The following is a 5,285-nucleotide window of genomic DNA, read 5'->3' as shown; positions in this document are numbered from 1 at the left end:
TTTGAGTTTAACCATGATTTTAGGATATAGTTTCATGTTCATAATAAAAATCATTTTTCCAGAAGAACAACTTTTAAATCAAAGTTTATCATAGTTTTTAATTAACTAACCCAAAACAGCCCGCAGTGTTACTACGACGGCGTATATCCGGTTTTACGGTGTTTTTCGTGTTTTCAGATTTTAAATCAATAATTTAGCATATCATATAGATATAGAACATGTGTTTAGTTGATTTTAAAAGTCAAGTTAGAGGGATTAACTTTCGTTTGCGAACAAGTTTAGAATTAACTAAACTATGTTCTAGTGATTACAAGTTTAAACCTTCGAATAAGGTAGTTTTATATATATGAATCGAATGATGTTATGAACATTATTAATACCTCAGGTTTTGTGGATAAACCTACTGAAAATGAGAAAAATAGATCTAGCTTCAAAGGATCCTTGGATGGCTTGAAAGTTCTTGAAGTAGAATCATGACACGAAAACAAGTTCAAGTAAGATTTCCACTCGAAATAAGATTGTTAATGTTATACAAATTGAATCAAAGTTTGAATATGAGTATTACTTTGTATTAGAAAGATATCTTACTATAAATAAGAAAGATTTCTTGAGGTTGGATGATCACTCAAAGTGGATTTGCAAGATTGGAAGTAAGCTAGCAAACTTGGAAGTGTTGTTGGTGTGTTCTTGAGTAGTTGTTTTGTAACTTGGTTTATGTATGGATTTATGAACTAGATTGAGCTAGATTTTGATGAAGATGATGAAGAACACTTAGAACACTAAGAGAGTAATTGAGAGAGAGTAATTTGATTCAAGAAAATTGAAATGGAAATGTGTTTGTGAGTCTCCTACTTCACGTGAATATGTAAGTCCCATACAGGCTCCATTAGTTTGTAATTTTGTGAGATATTTCATGCTAGATGTTAAATAATGGTTCCCACATGGTTAGGTGACTCACATGGGCTGCTAAGAGCTAATCATTGGAGTGTATATACCAATAGTAAATACATTTAGAAGCTGTGTATTGTACGAGTACAAATACGAGTGCATACGAGTAGAATTGTTGATGAAAATGAATGAGGATGTAATTGTAAATACTTTGATAAGTGTCGGTACTTTGATAAGTGTATTGAAGTCTTTCAAAAGTGTATGAATACATATTAAAACGGTACATGTATATACATTTTAACTGAGTCGTTAAGTTATCGTTAGTCGTTACATGTAAGTGTTGTTTTGAAACCTTTAGGTTAACGATCTTATTAAATGTTGTTAACCCATTATTTATTATATCTAAAGAGATGTTAATTTATTACATTATCATGATATTATGATATATTAATATATCTTAGTATGATATATATACAGTTAAATGTTGTTACAACGATAATCGTTACATATATGTCTCGTTTCGAAATCCTTAAGTTGGTAGTCTTGTTTTTACATATGTAGTTCATTGTTAATATACTTAATGATATGTTTACTTATCATTTATCATATTTATATATAGTGTATCAATATCTTAAAATGATACATATGTAATTAGTAAGACGTTGTTATAACGATAATCGTTATATATATCGTTTTCAAGTTTCTTAATTCAATAGTCTCATTTTTATGTATATAACTCTTTGTTAAAATACCTAATGAGATACTTACTTATCATAATATCATGTCAACTATATATATATATATCCATATATATGTTATTATATAGTTTTTACAAGTTTTAACGTTCATGAATCACCGGTCAACTTGGGTGGTCAATTGTCTATATGAAACCTATTTCAATTAATCAAGTCTTAACATGTTTTATTGCTTAACATGTTGGAAACACTAAATCATGTAAATAACAATTTCATTTAATATATACAAGCATGGAAAAGTTCGGGTCACTACACCTAATGCATAAACAGAGCATCAGATTCAAGAAGTTTATGTCCTGGAATTTGCCTTGGAGCCGCGACGCGGCCCTTTCTAGGCGCGGCGCGGCTATGCCTGACGAGGAAGTTTCCAAAACGCGTTTTCTTGTTCCCACAGCTATTTTCTTGTTGAGGTTTTGCCTATTTAAGCATCTTATTGTAACCCATACATGTATCCACGAAATTTATCAATAAAAGAACTCTCTTTGGTGGCCGAGGATTAAAGTAATCATTCGTGATTACATATAACCTCGTTAAATTCTCTTGTCTTTATCGTTTTTGCTAGTTTCTTCATATACATCAATTATTTTCGTTTATTCTAAGTGGGTTTGATAACCTAGGTTTATCAAGTCTTGTTAGAACTCACGTACTTTATTCCTAACATCTTTATTTCAAAAATAAAACTCTAAAACACAGCCTTGAGCCCTATTGTTCCTACATTGTTTGAAAAAAAAAAGTATAACATAAATAAAGATATTGTGGTGAAATGACTTCTCTTTATTCTAGATTAGAGGAAGAATTGTCTACGTTTGAACTCTCTCATACTCCATATATGTGGGAATGAGATTAATAGCCAGTATGGGAGTTGATACCTCCAACAATGATTTTGATAGATCTACCAAAATTGACTAAACTACCATTAAAAATGTGTTACACAACTTTTAGTGTTATAATTTATTTGAGGGTATTACTGAAAACTAGTCACAAATGTTGGTTGATATATATCAAAAACTATGTTGGATATATCACTACCGGGTATTAGGTATTGTTTTATTTTATTTTTTTTAGGAAAAAACATAGAATTAAATTGATAACAATTTTTCACAGATATTGTGGGAGAAAATAAAATGAGGAGATGACAATGTCAAAGGACTAAAGACAAGCCGACAAGAAGGGGTCCAATAAAGTCTACTCCTAAGGCTGTATGTCTACAACTTCATTAAGACTCAACCTGACACAAGTAATTTTGTTATTTATCCTTTCTTTTTTTCTTTTTAAAAAAAGAATAAAATTAATATTAATACTTAATTATATTATATTATTATTATACCTATACACTAAAATGCGTGGAGAATGTGTAGTTTCCGTTATTTTAGATTGTCGTTTTGAGTTTGCGTTCACACTAACGACCCCTCAAATTCGGCTCAATTTTACACAACGGTCCCTCAACTTTACACTTTTGAGGGGTAGAAAGCGTAAATATATATTTTATTAAAATAAAAGAAACTAATTCCACCCGAATTTTTAACGGACCCTATCTTCTCGCTCGGTGCGAGTTAAATTTTTCCTAAATCACCGTTCAACTCGAAAAAATCTAGCGAACACAACGGAACTAACTACGCGCGAAATGGACATCGTTAAAAAAATACTAAATATTTCGAATTATATTTCATACATATACATACACAGAGGCGAAACTAGGATTATTTTTTATCGGGGGTAAAAAAAAAATTTTAAACCGTAGCAATTTTTTTTGGACAAAATTTGAAGATTTTGGGACAAAAATTGGAGATTTGGGGGCAAAATTTGAAAATTTTGGGGCAAAGTTGGAAAATTTGGGGCAAAATTTGTAGTTATGAGGGCGAAAAAAAAAAAAAATTCACCGGGAGCAAAGTCGAAAAATCCAAAATTTTTACATTGAAAAAAAAATCCACTGGGGACAGCCGCCCCCTCTGCCCCTACACACTTTCGCCCATGTACATACAAGTACAACAAACAACTCAACATATTAGACATATTAGATACCAAACAACATATATCCAAATTCAACCGCGCGTTGAATACAACCGCAGCAACGCGCGGTCGAATTTTTTTCTATTATTATTATTATTATTATTATTATTATTATTATTATTATTATTATTATTATTTTATTATTATTATTATTATTATTATTATTATTATTATTATTATTTTATTATTAATATTAATTAATATTAATTAATACTAATATTAATATTAATATTAATATTAATATTAATATTAATATTAATATTAATTAATATTAATTAATATTAATTTAATATTAATATTAATATTAATATTAATATTAAATATTTAATTTTTTACCATACTAATCCAACTGGCTTTCGATGTCATCCAAGGCAAAAAAATTGCCGCTTCCAACCTTGTGTTCACACCAACAATTTACGCCTTTCCTCCTCACAATTTCAACAAATACAACTTTTTTGGGGTTTAACATGTAATTTTTTTTTATTTAATTCAAAAAACATAACTCACCATTAATTTCAACGGATCTTATCTTCCTACCCGACGCGAGTTATTTTCCACCGCTACCACCATTAAACTTGAAATAATTTTTCGAACAAAATGAGACTAACTACGTTCGAAACGGACAACTTTCCAAAAACGTATAAGCACCTACATTTAAAACGGGTCTGATCTTCCAACCGACGCAAGTTATCTTTCACCGCTACCACCATTAAACTTAAAATAATTTTCCGAACAAAACGAGACTAACTACGTTCGGAACGAACAATTTTCCAAAAACGGTACGCGCATCTACATCTAAAACGGGTATTAACACATGGGTCGTTTCCCCTTCTGTACATACACAACGCTGCGTTAAATATGAATATGCAGGCCGAAAGCCCCAGCCGCATCGCGCGGGCCGAACCGGGCTAGTTAAATATAAAGGTAGACCAACAAAGTAATGGCCCAGCCCAATATTGAAAAAATAAAGAGTTTTCTAAGAGCACGATAACGGGTAAGGGGCCTTTTTCAGTGTTCGTTCAATCAGAAAAATATTAAAGGCGAAAAAGTAAATGAGTGAATGTTAATATTTTGATCCGATCAATGTTTAATGTCCAAGAGTTGAAACAAGATAAACGACACATAGTATGATGTAAAGTGATACAACTAATCGATCAAATGCCAAATCACATGTAATTTGGCTTTTCATAATTGTTCTCTTGCGATTTATAAAATTTTGAATTAAAAAAAAAAAAAAAAAAAACAAACAAACAAAAAAAACATGTAATTGTTTCATCAATTTGAAGCTTGAATTTGGTGCCAAAAACTGAACTGATTTTATTGGTTACATAACCATATTGTTTTTTTGAACCAACTACTCGTATGAAATATGTAATGTACGATTTTGACAAAGACCCTTAACCCAGGCCCGGCCCAATGACTGTGCAGGCTGCTCAACTGCACAGGCCCCATCAAAATTAGGGGCCCAAAAACGATTATCCAGCTTTCTTTTTATTGAGGCCCAAAAAATTCAAGGTGTATTTAGGTATATATTTTCACGGGAAAAAAATGAAAGGGAATATTTTATTTTTTAGAGGGGCCCACTTTTATGATTTATTCACAAATTTTTAGTGTACCAGTGAGGCCATTTTA

Source organism: Rutidosis leptorrhynchoides, chromosome 10, assembly GCF_046630445.1.
Source record: "Rutidosis leptorrhynchoides isolate AG116_Rl617_1_P2 chromosome 10, CSIRO_AGI_Rlap_v1, whole genome shotgun sequence".
Lineage (NCBI taxonomy): Eukaryota > Viridiplantae > Streptophyta > Magnoliopsida > Asterales > Asteraceae > Rutidosis > Rutidosis leptorrhynchoides.
Note: the sequence above shows the minus strand (reverse complement) of the source record.